This window comes from Rhododendron vialii, chromosome 7a (assembly GCF_030253575.1).
Source record: "Rhododendron vialii isolate Sample 1 chromosome 7a, ASM3025357v1".
Lineage (NCBI taxonomy): Eukaryota > Viridiplantae > Streptophyta > Magnoliopsida > Ericales > Ericaceae > Rhododendron > Rhododendron vialii.
In genome coordinates this window covers 34,978,126-34,984,561 of record NC_080563.1, presented here as the reverse complement: position 1 = coordinate 34,984,561, position 6,436 = coordinate 34,978,126, and positions in this window count along the sequence as shown.

Here is a 6,436-nt window from a genome sequence, read left to right as displayed (position 1 = left end):
TACTAAAACTGATGGCATGCAGTGAAAGATATTTCCACCGAATTTGTCCGTCCAAATTAAGGATCGGATCAAATTATTAATCAAAAGGGTAAACATATCCCATGTTTGGTCGATCGGAACCTTCGCGCTTATGATAATTAAACATCGATCCGTTAGGGTCGAATCTGATACCTTGGGGATGTGCTGCTATTATGAAAGTAGTCAAGTCTATGCGGGCCCAAAATAGACTCTTTTCTTTTCCTTTTTCACTCGCTGATGCTAATGCTATTAGCTCAGCCTCCATAGTAGAATTAGCAATAATAGATTGCTTTTTCAATTTCCAGCATATAGCACTACCACCTAAATTAAAAACATATCATGTGGTAGAGAGTGAATCACCTGACAAAGTATTTCAATCGTCATCACTATAAGCTTCAAGTACTGCAGGATACTTTTTGTAAAACAAGCCTTAATTTTTGGTACTAGATAAATATCTTATTATTCGCTCAATGGCTAGCCAGTGTTCTCTACTCGGCTTGCTAGTAAACTTGCTCAGTACTCCTACTGCATAAGCAATGTCAGGTCGAGTACAGTCAGTAGCATAACGTAAACTTCCTATTATGCTCGCATATCCTTGTTGATCAACAATATCTTTGTCATTTTTAATAGAAAATAAATGCATATGAGGATCAAAAGGAGTAAGAACATGCTTGCAATTATCAAAATGGTATTTTTTCAGAATTTTCTCAATATAGTGCGACTGATCGAGAAAAATACCATCACATGTTTTTATAATTTTCATCCCCAAAATTACGTTAGCCTCACCAAGATCTTTCATATTAAAATGGCTACTAAGCATATTTTTAGTCTCATTAATAATATGCACATTAGAGCCAAAGATCAGTAAATCATTCACATATAAGCTTACAATGACATGTGAATTTTCACAAGATTTATAATAGATGCACTTATCACACTCATTTATCTTATAACCATTTCCAATCATGCAGGAATCAATTTTCTCATGCCACCGTTTAGGCGTCTGCTTTAAGCCATATAGGAATTTAGTCAACTTACACACTTTGCTTTCTTGGCCGGGCTCCACAAAGCCCTCGGGTTGATCCATGTAAATTTCCTCATCTAGGTCCCCATTTAAAAAAGCTGTTTTCACATCCATTTGATGAATTTTTAAATCATGAATTGCAGCAACTGCAATTAACAGTCTAATGGATGCTACTCTAGTAACAGGAGAAAACGTATAAAAAAAGTCAAGATCAGCTTGTTGTTTAAAACCTTTTGCAACAAGTCTTGCTTTATATTTATCGATAGAACCATCTGGTTTAAGCTTTCTACGTAAGACCCATTTACACCCAATAGTTTTACAACCCGGTGGTAAATCGACTAATTTCTAAGTTTTATTGGACATTAGTGATTCCATCTCATCATTAACAGCCTCTTTCCAAAAGACAGAATCAGGTGATGTCAAAGCCTCTTGTAAATTAAGTGGAGTATCCTCCACATTAAAAACAAGATAGTCAGGGCCAAAATCTTTTTCAACTCTAGCTTTTTTACTACTTCTAGGTTCAAATTCAAAATTCTCTTAATTTTGTAAACTAGGAGTTGAAGAACTAGGCTCAGGTAAAACCAATTCTCTAGATTCTTGACCCCCACCATTTTTAAGTTTAAAAAGGGAATTTTTCTTCATGAAAAATTGCATCACCTGATTCAAAAATAATTTTATTTTCCATATCAAAAAATTTATAGATTGTACTGTTTTTTGCATATCCAATAAAAGCGCAAGTGATAACTTTAACACCTAGTTTGGGCCTTTTAGGGTCTGAAAGCCTCACAAAGGCCAAATAACCCTATACTCTCAAATATCCCAAATTTAGCTTATGACCTTTTCACAACTCAAAAAGCGTAATTTTAGTCTTTTTGTGTGGCACTCTATTTATCACATGACAAGCCGTTAAAATTGCTTCTCCCCAGAGATTTGAGGGAGGGCTTGCTTCAATAAGTATGGCATTGGTCAAGTCAATTAATGTTCTATTTTCCTTTCAGCCACACCATTAGACTCAGACAAATACTATGGAGTAATTTCATGAATAATTCCCAAAGATTGAGCAAATTAAAGAGTTAAATCCAAAAGATTCATATTCACGTCCTCTATCACTTCTAATACTTTTAATCTTTCTACTGAATTGATTTTCAACTTCTTGGAGGAATTCTTTAAAATTGTCAAGTGCATCACTTTTATGTTTCACACAATATACATAAGTATATTTTGAATAGTCATCAATAAAAGTAATTAAATATCGATCTATTTCCTCCACGAGTTAAAATTCCTTCAAATTCACATAAATCCATATGGATTAGTTCTAACAATTCGGTATTTCTTTGAACACTTTTATAAGGCCTCCTTGTAATTTTTGCTTTACTGCATGTTTCACATTTTTCAAAATCTTTTTTCAGTCTGGGAGTTAATTCTAAACTACTCGTGATTCCTATATATTTACTGTTTACATGATATAGTCTAGTATGCCAAAAATTTAAGGAAGACAACATGTAAACAGAAACAATAGCTGATTTATTATTCTCAACGTTTAGTTTGAACATTCCATCACATGTATATCCCTTACCCACAAACACTCCTTTTTTAGTAATTACAAACTGATTAGATTCCATAGTCTGCTTAAAGCCAGATTTGTTGAGTAGATAACTGGAAATCAAATTCTTCCTCATGGACGGTGTGTAAAGCACATCTTTCAAAGTTAGCACACGTCCAAATGTAAACTTCAAATCAACCTCGCCACTTCCAAGCACCTTGGTAGTACTAGAGTCACCAAACATCACAATTTTTCCTTCTGCAAAGGGAGTATAAGTTTTGAACCAATTTTTATCATAGCAGACATGCCTATTGGCACCAGAGCCTGCCCACCACCCTTCCACACATTGAACCATATATATGTCTGTAATCATAGCCACATAAGGCTCCTCGGCAACATTAGCCTGTAAAGCATTCTGTGTTTTTCGAAACTTGCAAAATCGAGCAATATGCCCACTCTTGTCACAGACAAAGCACCCACCAGTTTGTTGTGCTTGTGAAGGGGATCCTTGGTTTCAATTATTTTTTCTCATTTGCATTTCACTGTGAGATTTACCCTTATTTTTGAAGTTTTTCTTATTTGGTTTTAAATAAGCATTCTTTGGAAACTGACCTATGGGTAAGTTATTTTTTGCGGAAACTAAATTTACCTTAGTGGTGGAATGTCCGTTACCCTCGTGAGTCATAAGTGCATCTTGGCCTCTAGCCTCCTCGGATGCGGGTAATCAAAGTCTCCAGGGACGTCTTTTTTTGGTTGTGGCGCATTGATTTCTGGAACTCCCTCCACAAAGGTGGTAATTTGTCAATGATGCCTACCACCACAAGATTGTCCCCAATTTTGATGCCTTCAGACCGTACCTCCGCCACAATCATTTGAAAATCTTGCATTTGCTCCACAACAGATTTACCATCTATCATTTGATAATAGAAAAAACGGCTAGCTGCATATTTCTTTGCACCTGCTTCCTCAGTATCATATTTGCTCTTTAAGGATTTCCAAATTTTCTTTGCAGTGGAGTAAGTAGTATCACAATAATCATAAAATTGATCTGCAAGGCAATTTAGAAGATAATACCGACAATTATACTCATCTGCATTATACTGCTCAACTTATTCAAGATGAGCATATTTTTCGTCATCGGTCATCCCATCAGTGGAGACATTGTTGGGATCCTTCTCAGTTAGGATGTAGGCCACCTTGAGGAGACTGAGATAGAAAAGCACCTTGCCTTTCCATCGCTTGAAGTGAGCTCCCTTGAACTTGAAGGGCTTGTTGAGATCTCTGATATTTTCATTGAGTTTCTCAGCTGTTTGGTCCATTTTTGAATCTCCTTAAAATTGTTGGTGATATTAAAAAAATTTACACCAAAAATAAATTTTACAATGGACAAATTAACAAGCTGAGTCACGAAAATCTCGCTCTCTTTAAGAAGATTCAAGCCCTCAACGGTAATAAATCGATGCAGTAGAAAAATCTTTGACTTGTCCCCTCCAGGATATAAACTGCCCGATAATTTATCGTATGGTTCGGACCAACTCTGCACAAATAGGAGAACCCAAAACTCCACAAAAGAACACCCTTACACTTTGCCCAAGACTCTAACGTTCATATTAAAACTCACAAACTAGTTTTATTTAGAGAACATGATTGGAAGAAAAGTGTATGAGAAATAGAACAAGTGTTGAGAGTAGTTCTCTCTTTCTCTCTGGGCCTTTTCTTTAGCTAGGATACTTCTTACTTACATAGTCACTCAAGCATGCCTTATATAGGCATTAGATAAGGGCAAGATCAAGCTAAATCTCTTACATTAATGACTAAATCTCATAGGATAAATATGAATCCAAACTATATCTTTTTCATTAATGACTAAATCCAATTTGATAGATATGATCTTGATTTAATCTAGATTTACTTAGATATGGATAAACATGAAAGATATGCTCCTTCTAGATTGAACCTTCTAGATTGCTCTTAGATATTCAAACAACCGCTAAAATAAGAACCTCTCACATAGATATACATGTGACTTGTAAAGTCTACCACAAAAAAAAAGTACAGAAATTTAATATTAAAATAATAAATTTCCAACAATATATATATATATATATATATATATATATATATATATATATGCCCGTTGATAACTTGATATCGATCAATTTTGGCAACTTTTGCAAATTGTTCTCAATCTATCATATCCTCCTTATGAAACAGACAACCGTAGAATTTCTACAAATTGAAAGCATGTGTTGTTTTAGATAAAAAGATGATATTCACATAACAATCCAAATACAACTTACACAACCTCTCACATATATGTGGGGCCCACACATAGTAGTGTGTGTGGAGCCCACATGCATGTGAAAGGTTGTGTAAGTTGTTGTGTAAGTATCATTTTTGTTTTAGATATTAGACTGGTACTTCTTTGAGTGGAGGAAAAATAATGTGACCCCGGCCGAGCCCACGACCAATTAACATCATGAAGTCTACTCCTCCATGCACGATAAGTTGATATTGGGAACTGATTAGAACTTTTGGAAGACCTAATGTCTGATGAAATTAAATTTCATTTTACCCGTTCAGTTTATAAAAAATTAGTGTAAGATCTACTATAGATGTTTGTGTAACGACCCAGATTTTCGACCCAATTTTTTTATCATTAATAATATCATTTAAAAAGTATTATTCGTAATAATAAAATTCTTTTCTTTAATATACATATACAAATATAATTATTTTATTTTATCTTTTTTTTATTACTTGGCATGCAATTATACACAATTAGAAAGAGTTAAGAGTTCCACCTCTCCTCCTCCTGTCTCTCCCTCTCCTACTCGATCTCGACTTCCTCCCGAACCATATAATCGTCCATATTTCATCCATCTTGAAGCCTAAGAAATAGAATCCTTATTAAATACAATTTTATCAACCTCTTCAAAATTCTCCTATAAATACCACATTACTCCGACCCTAGGCATACCACGATTTTCCCCACGTCCCACCAGTCCAGAAGAGAGAGAAAAACGGGAGAAAACCAAGCTCCAATCCATAGAGTTTTAGAGAGAGAAAGAAAGAGAGAGAAAAGTGGGTTTCATAGTTTCGTCCCACCGAAACTCAAATTGATCGATCCAAACATCTCCTACGACCCCTAGCACCGCCAAACATCTCTCAATTCGATCCCAAGGTCTCTCGATCAAAGAACCCGAATTCATCTTCTCCAAAATTCAAGATTCGTTTTAAAATCAATTCGATCCGATTCGAGGTATTATAATTCATTCCAACCCCTTCTCCAAGTATATTAAGTGTTTATATGTTTAACCCTATGTCCCGAACGAAAAAAATATAGTTCACTGTGCGTTTTCTGCCATATTCACCAATATGATATTATTTTTGAGCCTGACACTTTATTTGTAATTATTTACGAAGAAGATGACCCTTATAATATTTATTTTACAATCTTTCTGATATTAATATTATGCAAAACTACTGACAAGATATTATTTTCTTACAATGTAATATCATCTTAGTATAAAACGTATTAATTATATCAGTTTAATTTATCTGGTAGATTGAGTTGATTAATAAAAGTTTTTAAATTAATAATACTCCTATTTATTAATTTTAGATGTTTCGAAATAACTTTGCGATCTTCCAAACAATGTTTTAACATCCAAATTATTTTTTTCTAGACTTCTTGCATCTCAAAGATGATATCTTGTTAATTTAATATTTTTTTATTTAATTTACTATTTATTGTTATTTTATTAGTGTTTCCAATCAAAATTACCTTACGACCTTATAAACCCTATTATTAATGCCCGAGTAATTTTATTTAGACTCCTTACATTCCA